Here is a 22,682-nt window from a genome sequence, read left to right as displayed (position 1 = left end):
GGGCAAGTAGCCCTACAGGTGCGGGAGCTCGAGGTCTTGCTACGGATGCGACCGGCACGCGAAACGGAGCCCGCAACAGAGAATTACAGCCTGCTGTGTATTTTTGCAGGTTTAGGGTTTTGGCCCTAAACGGACCCTAATACCCCCATGAGGTTCGGGGACGCAAGGGGACCGTTGTACAAGTGATCTGGTGCATTTTCAGGGCAGAAAACAGAGAATTCAGCGTGCTGCAGATTCTCGCCAGGTTTTGCAAAGTGTCTGTATGCGTCAGGAAAGTCATCTAATGCGTGGGGATACTGACTGTGAAGGGTCATAGTACAGTTATGCTGCCGAAATCGGGCCAGAACAGAAGAAATTCAGCCCAGATTGTGCGGGGCAGCTTGTAGGGAACCACAGCTTTTATTCCCTTTGTTAAAGAATAAAGAAATACCGAAAGGGGCGCCTAATTTAGGGGCCAGTCTGGTGTCGGTCTTCGCATACAGATGCATTCTAGCATCTATATCCCATTCCCCTCTCTTGTGTCATTATAGCACAGGTAGAATAGACGACTAATAATGGGTGAAAGCTACTAAATCAAGGTTTGAAGTAAAGTCTACCGCCCTTTTTGAAGTTAACAGGCCGGTTACATGTACAAACTCAAGGGCTCGATGGGTGTCTTGGTAGCCTAAAAACGTCTCAAACCTCACAGCCTGACCCCCTTCCTTGAACTCCCTGGTCTTCTTGCTCATCTATTCACTGTCACAAGAGGACGAGCTCTCCTCCTCCGAATTGCTAGATGGCCTCCCATGCCTTCTAGACTTTTTCAGAAATCTGCTTTTCTTACTTTTCTTGCTTTTTCTCCGCTTGTTCCGCCTTTTCACATCCTCACTGGAACTACACGACGACGAACTGTCGGAACTCTCTGAAGACGAAGAAAGATCTGAGCCATCCTTGAAACGAGCACGCTTCTTGGATCTACTTGCTACCTCGAAACTCGACTTTCGGCTAAAATAACCGGGGAAATCCACCGATTTCCTCTTCTTTTCCAAGAGTGCTTCAAGCCTTTCATTATCAAGTTCATCTTCTTGTCAAGAGCTTTGTCCAACTCTTTCTATGAGTACAACTTCCGCTTTTCCGTACTCGTTTGTCCTTTCAACTTCCTTCTCGACCTCAAAGGACAATCAATGGCCTCTCACCATCTCGCGTGAATCTCATCTATTGGATAAGCCTTCAAATGCTTCACATATTTCAGGTTATGGGAGAACTTCATTAATCTTTTCACACGTGTCAACCTGCAGTTGACTTTTGTACTCCACTCTGACAAACTTCCTCGCCGAAAACTTGTCCGAGTCTTCATTCTTTTCTTCAGTTCCACGCCCGATTTCAAACTTTTCTTCACCTTCCCACTAAGAGGTGTTATCTCTGTCACATTCTCCACAAGAACCCACGTGTACTCTTGGGTTCTTCATTCTTTTCTTCAGTTCCACGCCCGATTTCAAACTTTTGTTCACCTTCCCACTAAGAGGTGTTATCTCTGTCACATTCTCCACGAGAACCCACGTGTACTCTTGGGTTCTTCATAGCTTATGCCTCTTAAGACAAAGTGATGAAGACGGGAGCACGCCCGATGCGCGATGAACTAAGGGTAGAAGCGGCTAATAAATCCAGGGCAAGAACATGAAGGTTCTTTTACAAATGAAATCTTGATTGCTCTGTTAGATTCTCCTCGAGAACCTGTGTGTGATGTTGTCACGGGGACAAGCACCACGAGCCAACAGTAAAGAACAGACTGAGCAACTTTAAACACTTCATATAACAACTAAACTGAAAGAGATAGACGACACGAGGCGGGGAGTGGCGGAGTTCCGTCCCAAGAGAGTATTGGCCCCAAAGGTTGGCATCCCTTTCGATATTTCTTTATATTGCTTGAACTTAATACAACACCGGTAGTACTCCAAGGCTCATATTTGAAGGCCCTTCGCTATGAAAAGCTACAAACTCAAAAGCATCAAGCCCAAAAAGCGTGCAGCTTAAAACATGGAAATCCGTACACCTGCCACGTCATCAACAGCAACGCAAAACGCAAAAGCCGTACATGCTGCCATGTGGCACTATCAGCGCAATATGCGGAATTCCGTACAGGTCCACCACATCATCAAGTCTTTATGCAAAGAATTTGGTGTGGGTCCTGCTTTATTTAGGTCACTTGGTCCCTATCAAACGGAGTCCCATAAATTGGTCGGAACTCTTCTTTATAGACGGGCCACTCGGCACGACTTTGCTAGTTGGTGAAACTTCTTCTTTTGCTTCTAGGGTTTAGGTTCCTCAGCAAGAATTTGCATGTTGGCTCCGTTCTTCAGTGCCTTGACACATCAGCAGTTTGCGACATCTATAGAAGGGATTGGATCCTCCGTAGAAGACGAATCTTTCTAAGCTCTGATACCGCTGTTACAAGCTTGGACACTCCAAGCGAGAAATCAATAGCTAACAAGCCGTACACTCCAAGGACTTGGCATGTAAGGTGCAACGGAAGTGAATGTTGAACTTTGCTCAAGATGAGTGCTCCGAACTGTGCTCAAGGGTTCCTTTTACTTACGGAAGGGAGAGCCTTCCGTTCCTTTAGTAAGAGAGTGCAAATGATCACAAACAAAGTGAATGACACTGTGAATGAAGGTGCATGAGACTGAGAGATAGAGAAGAGAATACGACACCGGAGATGTTGGCAAACCCTCTTCCAAAGGCCCCACCCTCGATGGCGAGAGCGATCTACTTATTGATTGCAAAATCTGGTACAATGGCTGATGCAAATCTAATGGGCTATGTCGAGGTCGACGCTGTGGACGATGAGGACGAGACTAGGGCTGAAAATTGAATGCTTCGAGTCGGTAATTGTGGCACCAAGTCGAAGGATGATCTGCGAAGGAAACGCCAGCTGTTGGGTTCTTGTTCTTGCTGAGAGTGGGCCTGTTGAGCAATGCTCCTGATGCCTCCTCTACCAGAAAGTGCTAACTCGGGGTTGCTTATATATTATCTTAGCAAAATTGCCCTACCTAGTTCCCAACAAAAGTCACTTAATAAATAAGTGAAAAATGTCAAAAAATAGGGAAAATAGGTTTAATGCTCTCGAAAATTCCCTTGATGGATTCTGATGGATTCTGATGGGGATGTTGATGATCATGCTGTGTGCAACCGGAGGATATGCATCTACTCTAAGTGACTGGTCATGCACGGTCTACGAACAGACTCACAAAAGTGCTAGATCACTTCCTATCCTAGACTGACTTGACTAAACTGACACATAGGGTTGGATGTGTCACGTGACATCCCCTCCTTTTCAAAGTGAGGTACTGGTACCGAACTATATGGCGTTGCGGGAGATCGCCAATAGCATCCGGAATCCTGGAAAGGACTCTTCGCGGCCCACTCTGATGTGTGGGTCGTGCGGTACTTGAACTTCATAAAGGTCTGCAATGCTTGGTTCTCTGGGCCGTGCCGAAAGCGACACAAAGTCTTTTGTGGCTCCTTCAATGCTTCAACTTCGTCTGGAGTCATGCTTCTTCCTTCTTCAAGAATCGTCATGGCTGAAAATTCCTGAAACCACTTTCAACACAAAAACATGAACATACCTATTCCATGTAAAGTGACTGGAAAAAATCTTGTCTTCCTAAAAGACTGTACATGCAATGTAGATGAACAAATAGACGGAGTGTCAAACTGTTCACCACACACACGCAAACAATGAGATCGACTCTTGTCTTGCTGATCTAAATCAATCAACTGTGGCAATTCACAAGGGAAATGCCCATGCTTGGTGCTCATACTTGCTTGTGCTCTTTCTACGACTGTGTCGTGCCAAAGAAGAGACATGGAATGTGACTTCCTTGAATGCATACTTTTCAACTTTTCATGGATAATCCGCATACATCCGTGCTCATTCATGAGTGAAACGTGCTCAACGTACAAGATGTCATGCCTAGAAAAAGGGATTATAGAAAGACGCTGACTAAAATACAGGAAACGATCACGAATGAAACACTCAAACAATACGTGTTGACTAATCATTCAAACACATAGTACTTCCTGTAAGGGTTCTTTGGACCTAGGCTCGAGAGCCAAGATCGATTCGTCGTGTTTGATCGAATCTGCCTGGGGGTTTGCTGTGGACCTCGACTCAAAAGCCAAGATCGATTCTTCATGATCGATCGAATCTGCAACGAGGTTATCTTCGCTAGAAAAAGCATCAACTAAACCATCATCCTGGTGAACAATCACGTCTTGATCATACAAATCATCATGCTTGTGAGAAATCACATCTTGATCACCATGCAAATCATCATGCTTGTCCTTATCATCCAAATCAGCATGCTCATCGTTATCATGCAATTCATGTGGGTCATGCTTGGGAGAAGACGAGACCAAAAGCGTCTCCTTTTCCTAAATCCGTTCAATCTTCGCCTGCACATTAGAAATGAGAGATGGAGAATGAACAACTTGCTCTCCACGAATGACAATGTGAGTCACTTTTGGCATTGAGAGTGTGTAACAGACTTGGACACTCCAAGTCAAGAATCAACCGCGACAACACCAAATAACCACTTCAAAACAATTCACAGATCATAATAGATTTGCACTAGCCCGGCGGAGTTCCGTGCCTAGAGATATTGGCCCCAAAGACTGGCGCCCCTTTCGGTATTTCTTTCTATATTAATCAGTTCAAAGTACAAGAGAGTGGGTCGGGATTCACTCTCGACTCTGCGTCCAGATGCTCTAAGAAGTGAGGCCCTCACCACTAATTTAAAGGTTACAAGGGATGCCCAAAAGTAGAGCCCCAAAAGCTTCAAATCAAAAAGCAATTGCTCTCTCTCTCACAAAGAGTCAAAACTTGAAAGCGAAAGCATTCTCTCTCTCTTTCTCACTGCGTAGAGAAAAAGCAAAATTTGTGTCGCCCATCATTTTTATTTTTTAAATTTCAGCCTCCGCGATGTCCGAAAATTAGGGTTTCTTGCAGAAATTAGGGTTTTTGTTGTCTGCCACGTCATCACTTTGTGACATACCCCCCTCTTGAAAGCATTGTAATCGACCACGATTACGCCTGCAAAACCGACAAAAGCAATAAACCGTCTTAGCAGACGCTGATTGTTAGTACCTACGTACTAGGAACATACATCTAGCACATGTACAAAATCGACAGTCACATCACACGACATCACAGGACATCACATGACATTCAACATTCATTCGGATCTTAGATGATTTATCGGCAATGTAGCTAGCAATCACATCTAGGTCCAATCGGGACCTCATCGATGTCCGATTGACTAACCCCTATTGCAACCATGTCTATTCAAGATCACTCAGACCATAATGCTACAGTCATTTCGGCTATCAGTTCCTGCACTCAATAGAAGTCAAGAACAAATCAGTATCATTATTAGGAATTCCATTTCATAAAGTCATCCAACAGAATACTGTCAGCTCTCAGTATCCCTGAAGCTCAAAGAGACATCAATGACTTTAGTATCAAAATCAAGGCATCTGTTGACAAAGGAGCGGAGTAACTCCCCTCTTGTGCATCCCACTGTATCAGATCTTCGGCCAAGCTGAATTTCTAGGTTCCGTTTGGAGTAGACTATGCTAAACCAAAACATTGAGGTAAAGTTTCACAATTGGAGGAGTATCTGCTAGGCCCTCCTCCTCCATCCACTTCGCATCTAATGCAGGAAAGTTCTTGAACTTAACCAAGAACCGCCTTCGGACTTTACCTTTCTTCGTATTCGTATGTGCCAAAATCTGTTCAAGAACAAGGGTCTCCTCGTTTTCTTCCACTGTGGGTTGCTCATCAAGCTCCCCATCATCAGGCACATCACCCTTAACACGGTTCAAGAGACTCACATGCAATGCATTGTGAATCCTCCAAGTATCTGGCAATTTCAATCGGAAGGAGACATCATTTATCTTTTCAGTAATCTGGAAAGGTCCGTAGTATCGAATACTAAGCTTTGGAAAAAGCCTCTCCTTTCCCTTTTTCTTTCTTAGGCGTGCCTTCTCAAAACGTAAGAGCACCCAATCATCCTCCTTCAGTTTCAAGTCGCGACGATGGCAATCCGCTGCCTTTTTCTGTCGTTCTTGAGACTTCTGCAAAGTCTCGCGAACCTTGGCAAAAGCCGTATCCAAATCTCGCGAATATTCATCCCCTTCAAATATCTAATCTTTCGTGCTCAGGAAGGATGGAACCTTCGCAGCACTTTCAACAATCTCAAATGGCGTCTTCCCGGTCAAAGAGTGTATCTTGTTATTGTAGGCAAATTCCACCAAAGGTAAGTTCTTTTCACATTGAGTCTTCTGATCCGAGATACAAGACTTCAATAAATCTAAAACCACTGAATTGGCAATCTCAGATTGCCCGTCAGTCTACAAGTGGAACGATGACGAGAACTGCAACCGCGTGCCAATGTTCTCCCAAATTGCCTTCCAAAACAAACTCATAAATCTGGGGTCTCTGTCGGAGACAATCGTCTCAGACGTGCCATGTAATCGGAAAATCATCGTGATCATTCTCTGTTCTCGGGAGATAAAAAATGAAATCCATTTCAATATTTCCCCACGAGAAAGGGACTCCTTTCTGTATCAAGATATGCAAAGGGGAAGCAACCTCTGCAAACTTTCGAATGAACCGTCTGTAGTACGAACACAGTCCTAAGAAGCTTTCAACTTCATGGACATTCTTCAAATTGGGCCAATCACGGGTAGTGTCTATCTTGGCCGGATCCATTTGCACTCCTGCTGCTGAGACAAAGTATCCCAAAAAAAGTGTATCTCTGAAGCAGATGATCTCTGTGTTTTGCCTCATTCTTGGAGAAAACAATGATATCATCAAAGAAAGTGCCAACAAATAGCCTGTACTCTCGAAAAATCCTATCCATCATCCGGTTAAATGTCGCAGGAACATTTGTTAAGCCAAAAGGCATCACCAAAAACTCAAATAACCCAAAACTCAATCCTGCTAAAGCACGAGGATCCCTGTAACCTGTCGAGTATATCATCGATCCTAGAAATCGGAAATCTGTTCTTGATGGTGATTTTGTTGAAAGCTCTATAATCGATGCACATTCTCCAAGATCCGTCTTTCTTCAAAACCAACAACACTGGAGAGCAATACGGTGAAGTACTAGGCTGGACAAGACCCTTTTCCAAGAGGTCTTTCACTTGGTTCATAATCTCTTCATTCTGTGCTCGGCTCACACGGTAGGGTGGCCGGTTCGATGGTGTACTACCAGGCATCAAATCCATGGTTTGATCTTCAGGCCCTCTAAAAAGCAATCGGCATGAGTGTGGAGAAAAATCTTGGCGTTCTTTTGATGAGGTCAAAACATATTCAACCTTATTCCATCGTTCAGTTCTCCCAAAAGAATGAGTAAGAAACTGAAGTTCATCAAGTACAATCTCTAAGCCCTTCATTTATCAAAGTCGCTTTCTCAGCCTTGTAGTCAACCACGGCGTAGTTCTTGTGGTACCAAGGGATCCTGAGTAGAACGTCACTCGCGTGCCATGAACACCCCTGTCATCGCAAACGAAGTTTGCCAATGCTCGGTGTAATGGCAACATCCCATCCGGGTGCCAGTCGAACTACCTCCGCCTGTGGCGTCAGTCTGTCGGGCGTAATTCCAAATCGAGCCATCAATTCCATGTGAAAAGAAGTTGGCCTTGGCTCCTTCAAAAGAGCTTCCTGATCCTTCACTTTGCCCCAAAAGCGGCAAAGGTTGTACTTTCATTCATTAGATTCGGTGCAGGTCCCACACCATGTGGTACCAGTTCTGCTTTTCTATCTGCCTTTTTTGCCACGTTCCTTAGCTGCTCTCGAACTCTCAGGCATGTCGTCGTCTTTATCATTCTGTTCTTTCTGTGCCTTTTTAGGGCACTTCGCGGAGATATGTCCATGTTCCCCGCATCCAAAGCACTTCCCCTCTCTGATGAAGCGAGCTCTCTCCTCAGGAGTAAGCTTGGGTCATGCATCCTTTTTCTTTGGGTTGCTCTTTTTCTTTCTACTTTCATTCCCAGAAGTCTGTTCGGCTCGTTGTGTCATGGCTTCATCTGTGGGGTAGGTCAGACTGTCAGAGTGAATGGCAAAGCCCCACTTCGCATGACTCATCAACTCCTGAATAGAAGCTGACTTCTGTTCCAAGCAGTGATCTCGGATCTCTGTAGGTAGACCCAAGGTAAACCGCTCAATCTGTTCTCTGAACGAGATCTTCTTGAATAAAGAGGGAGGTAGAAAAGAGCTCCAGAATCTTTCACAGTAAGCATTGATTGAATCTTTCTTGGTCATCCGAAGATGGTTCCAAGCAACTCGTATATCTCGTTCATATTCTTGCGTCAACCAAGAAGAAATAAAAAGCTTCTTAAATTTCAGCCATTTAACTGGCGCAGTCTTGTTTAAAAGAAGCGTGGACCACCAAGTACGAGCATTCCCCTTAAAGTAAGAGGCAACTCTCCGAATCTTGGAGTGCTCTCAATAGCGTCCTCCCGCGAAAGTGATGTCAAACTGCTCTATAAAAGACAAAGCCTTCGAAGCATCTGAGTATCCTGAAAAAGTATCAAACTTGATCGAGTGGCCACCTTCCTTAACTCTCGGACTTTCTTGCTTTTATCTTCGAGAAAGTCATACTGGTTAGCTTTGTAAAAATTCTTCCTGTTCGCATAAAAGTTTCCGTCATCGGAATCTGAGTTGTCTGTAGGACTGTCAGTCTCTGGGCGAGATGTAGACTTCTTTGCCTTTATCTTGCCCTTTCTGAAGCTTTGTTTCTTGCTTCGCTTTTTATATTTTCTGTCTTCTTCGCTCGAATCTAAAGAGCTAGAAGAACTGTCAGATGAAGAAGAAGAAGAAGAAGAAGAACTAGGTACTCCTTCAAATCGAACACGCTTCTTTCGTTTCTTTGCCTTGTCAAAAGTCAACTGACGACCCAAATATCCCGGGAAGTCAGTGCTTTTCTTTTGCTTTTTGCGGTGCTTTTTGGCTTTCTTTTGCGTGTCAAAAAGCTGAGCAATCCGTGCCTCAACCACCTCTGCTAATTCCTTCTCTGAATATTTCTTGTGAGCAGAAGGTTTCTTGAGTGTGGGTGTAGTGGTTTTCTGCCACTACTCATGCACTTCTTGAAAAGAAGTCTCGCTCATATATTTTGCAAATTTTGGGCCCTTCGCAAAATTGAGCATAATCTTCGTTGCATCGCCGATCAACTAGCGACGCTCCATCCCTCACCGCTCCGCCTGAGTACGCCGAGGCGGGCCATACTCTCTGTCGGAATCTTCGTTGTGATCCCTGTCCGCATCTCCAGATGCAGAGGGAGTCGACTCATCCTTGCGTGAAGCCATAGGTGCCGCGGAAAAAAAATTGGGGATCGGATTTCTCGTAGAAGAGAAATCGGCTGTGCTCTGATACCACTGTAACAGACTTGGACACTCCAAGTCAAGAATCAACCGGGACAGCACCAAATAACCACTTCAAAACAATTCACAGATCATAATAGATTTGCACTAGCCCGGCGGAGTTTCGTGCCTAGAGATATTGGCCCCAAAGACTGGCGCCCCTTTCAGTATTTCTTTTTATATTAATCAGTTCAAAGTACAAGAAAGTGGGTCGGGATGCACTCTCAGACTTTGCGTTCAGATGCTCTGAGAAGTGAGACTCTTACCACTAATTTAAAAGTTACAAGGGATGCCCAAAAGCAGAGCCAAAGTACAAGAAAGTGGGTCGGGATTCACTCTCAGACTTTGCGTTCAGATGCTCTGAGAAGTGAGGCTCTCACCACTAATTTAAAGGTTACAAGGGATGCCCCAAAAGCTTCAAATCAAAAAGCAATTGCGCTCTCTCTCTCTCTCACAGAGAGTCAAAACTTGAGAGCAAAAGCATTCTCTCTCTCTTTCTCATTGCGTAGAGAAAAAGCAAAATTTGCGTCGCTCATCATTTTTTATTTTTTTTTCAGCCTTCGCGATTTTCGGAAATTAGGGTTTCTATTGTCCGCCACGTCATCACTTTGTGACAAAGTGAACATATTTTCCGCCCAACCAATGAGAGGGTTATGCTCACAAAACCATCGAATACCCAAAATCATATCACATCCTGAGAGAGACAAAAAAAATTCTACGAAAAGCAGCTTGTTGAACTGTATACAACACATCAAGGCACTCTTTCGTGATGAGAGAGTCCATACCGGGAGTGAAGCCAGAGACCTCGAGAGGAGATTTCTGACTAACCTCTAGGCGAGCTCTCTCAACAAGAGAGGGACTGATCACATCATGCATACTGCCTAGGTCAAACAATATGACAAAACGCCGCCCCCGTCATATGACCATAACATTTAATGAGAGGCTCATCAATGGGAGGGTCATGAGAAACTTGTGGCACACTCGTGTTGTCATTGATTGCATTGACAGAGGAAGGGGGTTCTGTGAATTCTTTAGATTCATTCGATTCAAGCTTAGGACATGCTCTTTTAATGTGACCCTTAAAGTGACAATGAAAACAACGACCTTCCTTAGAATAAGTGCTTTGCTCTTCCGACATGATGTATCCTCCTAAAATTCCTTGTGCTACCTTTTCATATGGAGTGAGCTTAGGTTTAGCAATTGTGGTAGCTTTACCCTTAGGTTCATTTTGAGAGTTCTTTTCTGAGAGACTATTGGAAGATTGGTTAGAAGAGTTACCGTTCTTACCATTCTTACCCTTCTTACCGTTCTGAGGGTTCTGAGAAGTCTGAGAGGTACTTGTTGAAGTCTTGTTTTCCTTAGGCTTTCCCTTGTTATGCTTCATCTCCTGTGCGAGAGCAATCGCTACCGCCTTGTTGAGATCGATTGGATAGAGCACCTCGACATCATACTTGATATACTCGTCCAATCCATAAAGGAATGCCTCCTTGCGCTCCGCATCCGATTTGCGTAATTGAGTGCCGAGCTGCAAAACACGATTAGAGAAAGATATAACTGGCATACCATTTTGCTTGAGACCGCGCCAATCGTCCTTCAATCGTGCAAGATACTGAGGTGGCATAAACCGCGCCCTGAGCTTGTCTTGGAAATCAGCCCAACTGAAGGAAAGGGGAGTGAATTTGTCGGCTTCCTCTAGGTGCGTGGCTAATTGTGCCTCTTGCAAGCCATGCGTGGTACCAATTGATGGCATCACCGGCAAGGTACATAGCTACTGTCAAAACCTTGTTATTTCCTATCTTCTTAGTTGTCGCAAAATAAGCATTAAATTGATGCAACCAAGAATGAATAACCGTAGCATCCATCTTACCATCATACTTACTGAAAGTCAACTTCTCTGTGACTTGGTTGTTGGAGTCCGAATCTCAGCTTGCGCCACTTGAGGAACTACCAACATCTTTGGCTGGTTCGGACTTCGAGGCAAGAACCTGTCGAACCAATTCTTGCGCACGTAGGTCTATCTGAATCTCATGATCGGCCTCCAAGGCCACTCGTCTTTCTTCGGCTGCCTCCTTTCTTTATGCTTTTCTTTCTTTTCGTGCATCACACTCGCGTTCCAAAGTAAAGCAGAGTCGCTTCTCGTTGTGCCAGCGCAACGCGATTTGCTTCTTATTGATGTGCCATCATGTCCATCATCGACTTGACCAAAGCCTCCATAGGATTTGGTGCAATCCCTAGCGTAGATGGCGAAGGGGGAGGGTCAGGAAAACCTCCATGGTGAGGAAATTCTTCTTCACTACTTTCATGCCCATCACCTCCATGCGAAGTATCCATTCCGCTTCGGGTGATGACCATACACTGTGATCTTTGGTTCTTAAGTTCACAAGGAACTTGGGTTCTTGTGGGTCTTGGGTTCTTGGGTTTTTGGGGGTCTTGAGGATCTTGAGTTCTTGAGGTTCTTTGAGCTTCTTGGGGGTCTTGAGGTTCTTGAGGTTCTTCTTTCGCTTGCAATCTGTGTTAGAGAAGAATCTTCTCTTCACCCAAGTTCTTCTCTTTTCCGCGGGCTCACCCCTTGGCGGCCTTGCGCTCACACCAAGGTTGCTTTTTCCCACCTCACGTCGATTGGCCCGCCGCTAAGCGCACAGTCCGCTCTCAATGAGTGAAACGAGGCGCAAGGGGAGGCTCGACAAGCCCTTCTTTCTTTGAATTCCTGTCACTCTTCAAAAACACGATTAGGAATCGACACGCCCAAGAAGTCTTGGGTTACGTGCGACCGCAACAAGCAAAAAAAAAATATTTGGTTCTTGTGGTTCTTTCCTTGAATGATACAGAACACTACCAAAGCTCCGATACCAATGTAAGGTGCAGTGGAAGTGAATGTTGAACTTTACTCAAGATGAGTGCTCCGAACTGTGCTCAAGGGTTCCTTTTACTTATGGAAGGGAGAGCCTTCCGTTCCTTTAGTGAGAGAGTGCAAATGATCACAAACAAAGTGAATGACATTGTGAATGAAGGTGCATGAGACTAAGGGATAGAGAAGAGAATACGACACCGGAGATGTTGGAAAACCCTCCTCCGAAGGCCCCACCCTCGATGGCGAGAGTGGTCTACTATTGATTGCACAATCTGGTACAATGGCTGATGCAAATCTAATGGGCTATGTCGAGGTCGACGGTGTGGACGACGAGGACGAGACTAGGGCTGAAAATTGAATGCTTCGAGTCGGTAATTGTGACACAAAGTCCAAGGATGATCTGCGAACTTGATGGCTGAAAACTCGCTGCTTCCTATGGCTGAAACCGCTGTTTCGTATGGCTTAAAAACACTGGACAGCAAGTGCAAAAACGCTGCCCTGCTCCGGTTCCAAAACGATAGACAGGCTATCATGAAAACACTAGGCATGCTGCTATAAAATGCTGGTTGTTGCTGTTCCAAAAACGCAGGTTCATGGCTGAAATTGTTGGTCTTCTAGGGCTGAAATCGCTGATTCACCAATACTGAAATGCAGAGGTTCTCTCTTGCTGAATTTCCTGGCTGAAATGCTCAAGCAAGAGCCAAGTGCAGGCTGAATTTGATGATGCAAAAACGCTGGTATGGCTGCTTGAAAAACGCTGGGTTGCTTGGTGGGAAACGCTAGTTGCTGGGTTCTTGTTCTTGCTGAGAGTGGGCCTGTTGAGCAATGCTCCTGCTGCCTCCTCTGCCAGAAAGTGCTAACTCTGGGTTGCTTATATATTACCTTAGCAAAATTGCCCTATCTAGTTCCCAACAAAAGTCACTTAATAAATAAGTGAAAAATGTCAAAAAATAGGGAAAAATAGGTTTAATGCTCTGGAAAATTCCCTTGATGGATTCTGATGGGAATGTTGATGATCATGCATGCAACCGGAGGATATGCATCTACTCTAAGTGACTGGTCATGCACGGTCTGGGAACAGACTCACAAAAGTCCCAAATCACTTCCTATCCTACACTGACTTGACTGAACTGAACCCTGGTCATGTTGTAGCTTGTCCACGGACACATAGGGTTGGATGTGTCACGTGACATGGCAAGCTTTCAAGAAACTTTTTTCCCGGAGCTAATGACATCCTTCTTTGAAGTGCAGCTTTTGATAGAGTGGGGCATCCTGAAAATGCTTACCACAGAAACCCTGCTAGATTACAACCAAAAATTACTAGACATCTATCTTCAGGTTTCTCTCAGTAACGGGAGGGCACAGCCTGCCAATGGGAGAAAACAGACGCGACAACTTTAAACACTTCAAAACAACCGAACTGAGAGAGAGACATACAAGACGGGGAATTGTGGAGTTTCACCCTAGGAGAGCACTAGCCCCACACCTTGGCGCCTCTTTCTCGGTATCTCTTTATATTGCTTCAACACAGTACAATACCGGTACTCGTGCACTGCACTTCCACGCGAAAGACTGCCAAAGTATGAGCCCTCTGCACATATTTAAAGGCCCGTGGCCTGAAAAGCACTTACATGAAAAGCTACAAGCCTAAAAGCATCGGATCCTCAAAAGCCTTGCGCTTAAAACTGTCAACGCAAATTTAGGAAATTCGGGTGCACGTACCACGTCAACAGTGCAAAACGCGGAAGGCCATACAGTCTACCACGTCATCAACCAACGCAATTTATATATCGACAGTACAACTGCCACACCAGCATGTTTTATGCTAATACTTTGTGTGTGTGTGTGTGTGTGTGTTGGAGTATTAATCTATATACTTTATTCACAATTTGAACAATACATTCAAAAAGAGACATGACAAAGATAAGTAAAAGTGATAACATACATATTTTTTTAAAAAAAACCTATGTACATTTGAAATAGAGTTTGATGTTTTATTACATCTAAGAATAAAAATGAAGTAGCAGCAGTAGAAGAAGTATCCCTACCAAAAATTATTCGAACAGCACTTGAATTCAACGATTAAAGAGGTCGGAATCTTTACCTGCAACCATCATGCAAACAAAAAATTCATCAGTATTTTTGTTTAGTCATGGAATGCAGGTATAGGACGAACCCGACAGTCATCCATGTCCCTCTTATCCAAGCATTCAAAAATTGTTTAATGATGACAAAAAAAATCTATCTAGAGTCGAGTTTGCTTATGGTAGCAAGGATAAATACTAGGATTGTTAGAATGTGATAGATAGGATTTTTACAAAAGGTTCTATTTTTTTTCCAAAACTTTGTCGAGTGTAGGGCAGGAAAAGTTACTATCCCTCATGGCAAGGAGATAATCCTATAAAGCATAGTGTATAGCTTTTTTTTAAAAACTATTAGCTCACGTAGTTCAAAATTGAACAACTATCTCTTATAAGTTTCTTTTAATGCTAGCAGATAAGTCGTACTCAGCAGTTACTGTATGAACGTTTCTTTTTTGACAAAAGGAAGATTCCCCCTTTTTTTGCATAAAGACATGTTTATGATAGCAAGCAACTGTTATCTCTCTGAAAAACTAACAGTAATGAAAATATTGGTAAATGATGCGTAAAGAAATTATAGTGTTATTCAATTAGAGATGTACACCTAAGTTAGTTAATTATTTTTCCTCAAAAATTAATGCAAAAAAGATGACGTCCTACACCTGAGAAGAGGAGGAGGAAAAAGCCAATGTTTTAGAATCCATTCGTTTTTCCTCCATGAGAGTTTGAAAGCCGCCGGTTCAGAGACCGCGTGCTTACCCACACCTTTGCCAAGTGTTGATAGTTTTTAGAGGTTTATGTAGTATTCGACTACTTAGGAATGATCGGCCTCTTCGGAAATTCTAAATCGATACTTTCATTATGGACTTAGTAATGATATGCCTAGCTTGGAACGCTACTCTCAAAGACTTGAGCATATATTACTACGCAGTAATGTGTATGAGTAAGCAAGAAAGCACGAGCCTGTAGCTATTGCAGAGCACAACATTATGTGTAGCTCTTTAAATAGCCTCACGAATATGTATACATTTGTGTGTGTGTGTGTGTGTGTGTGTGTGTGTGTGTGTGTGTGTGTGTTAGAAAAAAAAAATCTTCAATGCTTCCAAAAGCTATTTCGCAAAGCAGCACATTAGTCCATATGCCAGCTAAGAGATGTTGTTGCGACCTTGTGTGTGTGTGTGTTTGTGTGTTGGTAGTAGCAGTTCATGCATTGACTCATTCTGTAAACAACGGTTGCATATACTACATCCCGGCACGTTCAACCTCGCCAAAATGAGAAGATTCCAAGTAGTGTGTGTGTGTGCGTGTGTGTGTGTGTGAGCGCGCAGAGGGAAAGCGCTGTTGAAAGCAATTCCATAAAGTGGTTATCACCTACACGCAGGTCACAGAAGAAACGCCAAACCTGGCTCACTTAGTGCAGCTCGCCTATAAACCATGGCTTGTCATAGATCCAAAATTAAAAACTCATGGTCGAATAAGTACTAGTTCTATTGTGTTTCTTATACACTCCTTTTTTAACCATCAACCGTGCTCGGGAAAATTGTGTCTGAGCTTAATATCGTGCTGTTTTCAATTTCAAAAAATTGCCGGTTGAGGGCAAGGAGAAAGGAAAAAATTCCACCCCAAAATAGGGAAATGTCACAAACTACTGACGTGTTAAAGCCCTGAAAAATGGAGCCAACTTGCAGATCCTAGCCGAGGGGCCTAAACCCTAAGAAGAACAAGTAACAGAAGAAGAAGTCCTACCAACTTATGGGGACCCCGTCCAATGGGGCCCCATTGACATAAAGGAAGTAAAATAAAGCAGGACCCACACACACACTAACGCAAAAACTGATGACGTGGCAGCTGTACGGACGCTCCGCGTTTTGCGTTGACTATTGACGTGGCAGTTGTACGAAATTCCGTGATTTACGTTGACAGCTTTTTGGCATTGCTTTTGGACCATAAGCTTTTGAGTTTGAAGGCTTTTCCTGTAAAGTGCTTTTCATAGGCCAAGGGCCTTTAAATATGTGCCAAGGGCTCATTCTCTGGCATGCTTCCTAGAGAAGGTGCAAAGTCTTGAGTACCGGCTTGTACTGTGTTGATGCAACATAAAGAAATATCGAAAGGGGCACCGAGGTTTGGGACCAATACTCTCTGGGGTGGAATTCCGCCACTACGTGTCGCGTATCGTCTCTCTTTCTGAGTTGTTATCGAAGTGCTAAAAGTCTGTCAATCTGTTCTTTTCTATTGGCACGTGGTGCCCGTCTTGTGACAGTGGTATGAGAGCATCAGGCGTGTGCTTTTCTGAAAGCATATCAGTCCCACAAAAGAGCAAAACAGAGCAAATCAGAGTCTGTTGAAATCTTATTTGAAGGTCCCCACCCCGGACTTATTAGGCACTCCCACCCTTACTTCATCGCACATCGGACGCGCTCCCATCTTCATTGCTCATGTATTACAGAGGGCATAAGCCAAAAGATCACTTGCAACAGAAGGATCCAAGATTTGTTTCGAGTCACTGTTTTTCTCAAAAGCAGTGCCATATAGATGTTGATGTCTATAGCTACCAAGCTACACACTCCAAGGACTTGGCAAGCTTTTAAGAAAATTATTTTGCCCGAAGTTATATGGTTTCTCACATCTTCCTTCGGAGTGCAACTCCTGGGAGAGTGGGGTATCCTGAAATGCTTGCCATGGAAACCCTAGCATATTATAACTTGAAATTTCTAGTCATCTCTCAACAGGTGTCTCTTGTTGATAACCTCAGAGGTCCAGTGTGACTGCTATGTCTTGGGACTACCATCACCGCCACAGGAACACTGTCTGTCCAAGAGCTTATGGACCATGGTGCGGTCAGCTACGACCTTATGGAAGGAACCTTGTAACAGACTTGGACACTCCAAGTCAAGAATCCATCACAACAACAACACTTCAAAACAGTTCACAATAGATTTGCACTGGCCCGGCGGAGTTCCGTGCCTAGAGATATTGGCCCCAAAAACTGGCGCCCCTTTCGGTATTTCTTTATGTATTAATCAATGTTCACAGTACAAGAGAGCGGTTAGAGTTTCACTCTCAGACTCTGCGTCCAGATGCTCTGCAGAGTGTGTGCCCAAACCACTTATTTAAAGTTGACAAGGGTTGCCATAAGCAGAGCCCCAAAAGCTTCAAAATCAAAAGCAAACTCTCCTTCTCTCTCACACAAGCTCTCTCTCTATAGGGCTTTAAAATAAAAGCAAAGTCTTTTTCTCTCTCTCTCACATACACATTGCGTAGAGAAAAAGCAGGAAACTGCAGTCGCCCAAAAGCTTGGCAAATCTGCCGCAAAGCAGCCAGTGCAAATTTCGGGACTGCCGTACTGCCACGTCAGCATGCCAGTGCGTTTCACGGAAATTCAGCTGTTGCTTTTTAGGGTTAGGGTTTTTGGCACAAATTAGGGTTTGTAGGTTTTAGGGTTAGGGTTTCCAACATCAGTCAAGCCCTATTGGACAAACACGTCATCACTTTGTGACACCCCCCTCTTGAAAGCATTGTAATCGCCCTCGATTACGCTTGCAAAACAAACAGAGGCCATAAACCGTCTTAGTAGACACTAACTGTTAGTACCTACGTACTAGGAACACACATCTAGCACATGTACCAAATCGACAGTCACATCACACGACATAACAAGACATCACATGACATTCAACATTCATTCGGATCTTAGACCATGATTTATCTGCAATGTAGCTAGCAATCGCATCTAGATCCAATCGGAATCTCATCGATGTCCGATTAACTAACCCCTATTGCAACCATGTCTATTCGAGATCAATCAGACCAAAATGCTGCAGTCATTTCGTCTATCAGTTCCTACACTTAAAAGAAGTCAAGAACAAATCAGTATCATAATCAGGAATTCCATTTCATAAAGTCATACAGCAGAATAATGTCAGCTTTCAGTATCCCTGAAGCTCAAAGAGACATCAGTGACTCTAGTATCTAAATCAAGGCATTTGTTGACAAAGGAGCGGAGTGACTCCCCTCTTGTGCATCCCATTGCACCAGATCTCCGGCTAAGCTAAATTTTGGGTTTCATTTGGAGTAGACTATGCTGAACCAAAAGCAACGAGGTAAAGTTTCACAATCTGAGGAGTATCTGCTAGCTCCTTCTCCTTCATCCACTTCGCATCCAATGCAAGATAGTTCTTGAACTTAACCAAGAACCGCCTTCGGACTTTACCTTTATTCTTCATATCCTTATCTGTTCAGGAACAAGGATCTCCACGTTTTCTTCCACTTCAGATTGCTCATCAGGCTCCCCATCATCAAGCATATCACCTTTAAAAGGTTTCAAGAGACTCACATGGAATGCATTGTGAATCCTCCAAGTATCAGGCAGTTTCAGTCGGAAGGAGACATCATTTATCTTTTCAGTGATCTGGAAAGTTCTGTAGTATCGCATACTAAGCTTTGGAAAAAGGCTCTCCTTTCCCTTTTTCTTTCTCAGGCGTGCCTTCTCAAAACGTAAGAGTACCCAATCATCCTCCTTCAATTTCAAGTCGCAACAATGGCAATCCGCTACCTTTTATTCTGTCGTTCTTGAGACTTCTGCAAAGTCTCGCGAACCTTGGCAAAAGCCGTATCTAAGTCTCACATATATTCATCCGCTTCAAAAATCTTATCTTTCGTGCTTAGAAAGGACAGAACCTTCGCAGCACCTTCAACAATCTCAAATGGAACCTTCCCCGTCGAAGAGTGTATCGTGTTATTGTAGGCAGATTCCACCAAAGGTAAGTACTTTTCCCATTGAGTCTTCTGATCTGAGATATAAGGCTTCAATAAATCTAGAACCACTGAATTGGCAATCTCAGATTGCCCGTCAGTCTGCGGGTGGAACGATGACGCGAACTGCAACCGCGTGCCAATGTTCTCCCGAATTGCCTTCCAAAACAAACTCGTAAATCAGGGGTCTCTGTCGGAGACAATTGTCTCAGGCATGCCATGTAATCTGAAGATCTGGGCCACAAACAATCTCGCTAAGTGATCCGGCTTGACCGTTTTCTTTACTGGAATGAAATGAGCCTGTTTGCTAAATCTGTCAATAACAGTCCAGATACCATCGTGACCACTATGTGTTCTCGGGAGATCAAAAATGAAATCCATTGCAATACTTTCCCAGGGGCGGGTGGGTATGGGTAAAGACTGTAACAATCCCTATGCTTTATGCCTCTCAAACTTGACCTTCTGGCATACTAAGCAATTGCACACAAACTCTTCCACATCCTTTTTGAGTCTCGGCCAAAAGAAGTATCTCTCTACCCCTTTCATGGTGGTAGCAATGCCGCGGTGACCCGTAAAAGGTGGACACTGACATTCAGTCATAACCTTTTCTCTCGAGGGCTGTGTAACGCACAACATGGTTTTTCTCATCAAGTAGCCATCTCGAATGGAATATCCCGCTACTGTCTCCCCATCCCATATCCCTGTGAAAACGTCTGCAAAATTTGTATCTGCAGCATATTGGTCGACTATATTTTCGAAGCTCCTATGATGTATCGCGGAAATAGCCAGAACCAACGGCTTCCGAGACAAAGCATCTACCACCACATTCTTCTGTGTCTGCACATGGACAATCTGGAAGTGAAACTGTGACAAGATGTTCGCCGACCGCATCTGCTTTTCCGAAAGCTGCTTCTGTGACAAGAAGTAGCGCAAACTCTGATGGTCTCTAAAGATAGTAAAATCCGCTCCGAGTAGGTAATGCCGCCACTGAGTAAGAGCATGGATAACCGCCAAAAGTTCTTTCTCATAAATCTATGATGTCATCTCCGGCCTTGAGAACAATCGCCTCTCGTAAGCAATGACATGGCCTTCTTGCATTAAGACCGCACCCAAACTACGACCACAAGCATCACCATATACTTCAAATGACTTCTGCAAGTCCCGCAAAGTCAAAACTGATCCTGTAGTCAATTCCTCTTTCAATGTCTGAAAGGGAGTCACCTCTATGGATCCCCACAAGAAAGGACTCCTTTCTGTGTCAAGATATGCAAAGGGGAAGCAACCTCTGCAAACTTTTGAATGAACCGCCTGTGATACGAACACAATCCCAAGAAGCTTCTAACTTCATGGAAATTCTTCAAATCGGGCCAATCACGTATAGTCTCTATCTTGGCCGGATCCATTTACACTTCTGTTGTTGAGACAATGTGTCCCAAAAAGTGTATTTCTAGTAGAAAAAAATCACTTTTCTTTGCATTAATCACTAACTTGTGATCTCGTAATGCCCTCAAAGACCTGAAGCAGATCATCTCTGTGTCCTGCCTCATTCTTGGGGAAAACAATGATGTCATCAAAGAAAGTGCCAACAAATAGCCTGTACTCTCGAAAAATCATGTCCATCATCCGGTTAAATGTCGCAGGAGCATTGGTTAAGCCAAAAGGCATCACCAAAAACTCAAATAACCCAAAAGTCGTCCGAAAAGCTGTCTTGTAGACGTCTCTCAACGCGATTCTGATCTGATGATATCCACTCTTCAGATCAATCCTGCTAAAGCACGAGGATCCCTGTAATCTGTCGAGTATATCATCGATCCTAGGAATCGAAAATCTGTTCTTGATGGTGATTTTGTTGAGAGCTCTATAATCGATGCACATTGTCCAAGATCCGTCTTTCTTCAAAACCAACAACATCGGAGAGCAATACGGTGAAGTACTAGGCTGGACAAGACCCTTTTCCCAGAGGTCTTTTACTTGGTTCGTAATCTCTTCATTCTATGCTCGGCTCAGATGGTAAGGTGGCCGGTTCAGTGGAGTGCTTCCAGGTATCAGATCAATGGTATGATCTTCAGGACGAGCAGGTGTTAACTCGCCTGGTAGGCCCTCTGAGAAGCAATCGGCGTGAGAGTGGAGAAAATCTTGGCGTTCTTTATCAAGTTTAAACATATTTGTCCTATCCTTATCGCTCAATTCTTTCATAAAGATCGAGTAAACAAACAGACTAGATTTCATTAATTTAGAAATGGCCGAAGCCGATACAATAGGGATAGATTCGCCCTTCAGTTTAATATCAAGTACAATGGTTCTGCCCTTCTCTGTAGTCAATGTCGCTTTCCTCGCACGATAATCGACCACAACGTTGTTCTTGTGGTACCAAGGAATCCCTAAGAGAACATCACAACCCTCCAAAGGCATTATGAAAAAGTCCTCATGCCCCAAATACCCCTGACAATGCAACTGAAGTTTGACAATGACAGGTGTAATGGCTACGTCCTTGCCGGGTGCCGCTAGAACAGCCTCCGCAAGTGGTCCCATTTGATCGGGAGTGATCTCGAGCCGCGCCGCCAATTCCGGTGAAATGAAGTTGGCCTTGGCTCCTCCATCAAAGAAGATCAGGGCCTCTTGATCTTTCACTTTGCCCCAAGCTCGACAAAGTTCTGTACTCTCGTCCATGGTATTGGAATCGGTACCCACACAATCTGGAACCAGTCCTGTTTTCATCTTGCCTTTTCTTCCACGTTCCTCATCTGCTCTCGAACTCTCAGGCCTGTCGTCGTCCTTATCATTCTGTTCTTTCTGTGCCTTTTTAGGGCACTTCGCGGAGATATGTCCATGTTCCCCGCATCCAAAGCACTTCCCCTCCCTGATGAAGCGAGCTCTCTCCTGAGGAGTAAGCTTGGGTCGTGCATCCTTCTTCTCTGGGTTGCTCTTTCTCTTTCTACTTTCATTCCCTGAAGTCTGTTCAGCTCGTTGTGTCATGACCTCATCGGTGGGATGGGTCAGACTGCAAGAGTGAATGGCAAAGCCCCGCTTCGCATGACTCATCAACTCCTGAATAGAAGATGACTTCTGTTCCAAGCAGTGATCTCGGATCTCTATAGGTAGACCCAAGGTGAACCGCTCAATCTGTTCTCTGAACGAGATCTTCTTGAATGACAGGGCAGGTAGAAAAGAGCTCCAGAATCTCTCACAGTAAGCATCCACTGTATCTCTCTTGGTCATCCGAAGATGGTTCCAAGCAACTCGTATATCGCGTTCATACTCTTGCGTCAACCAAGAAGAAATAAAAAGCTTCTTAAATTTCAGCCATTTAATTGGTGCAGTCTTGTTTAAAAGAAGCGTGGACCACCAAGTTCGAGCATTCCCCTTAAAGTAAGGGGCAGCTCTCCGAATGTTGGAGTGCTCTGAGTAGCGTCCTCCCGCGAAAGCGATGTCAAACTGTTGTATAAAAGACAAAGCCTTTGAAGCATCTTTGTATCCTGAAAAAGTGTCAAATTTGATCAACTGTCCACCTTCCTTAAACTCTCGGACTTTCTTGCTTTTATCTTCCAGAAAGTCATACTGGTTGGCTTTATAAAAATTCTTCTTGTTCGCATAAA

At 44.1% G+C, this 22,682-nt stretch overlaps 1 protein-coding gene across 13 annotated transcripts in view; it reads right to left on the bottom strand.

Moving 5' to 3' along the window:
• The window catches only part of LOC147424621 (uncharacterized), a 77,375-nt gene that overhangs the window by 27,808 nt on the left and 26,885 nt on the right, over nt 1-22,682 (bottom strand). For 4 of the 13 annotated variants that reach the window (XM_086500750.1, XM_086500754.1, XM_086500756.1 and 1 more), the window contains exon 2: nt 14,302-14,357. The exons of the other annotated variants lie outside the window; for them this stretch is intronic. The gene's annotated coding sequence lies outside the window, so the exon portion shown is untranslated. The remainder of the gene's footprint in view (nt 1-14,301; nt 14,358-22,682) is intronic. 13 annotated transcript variants of the gene reach the window in all.

This window comes from Adiantum capillus-veneris, chromosome 25, assembly GCF_014529385.1.
Source record: "Adiantum capillus-veneris isolate H3 chromosome 25, ASM1452938v2, whole genome shotgun sequence".
In the NCBI taxonomy this organism is placed as follows: domain Eukaryota; kingdom Viridiplantae; phylum Streptophyta; class Polypodiopsida; order Polypodiales; family Pteridaceae; genus Adiantum; species Adiantum capillus-veneris.
The sequence above is the reverse complement of the archived record's forward strand: the minus strand, read 5'-3'. Positions and strand labels throughout refer to the sequence as shown.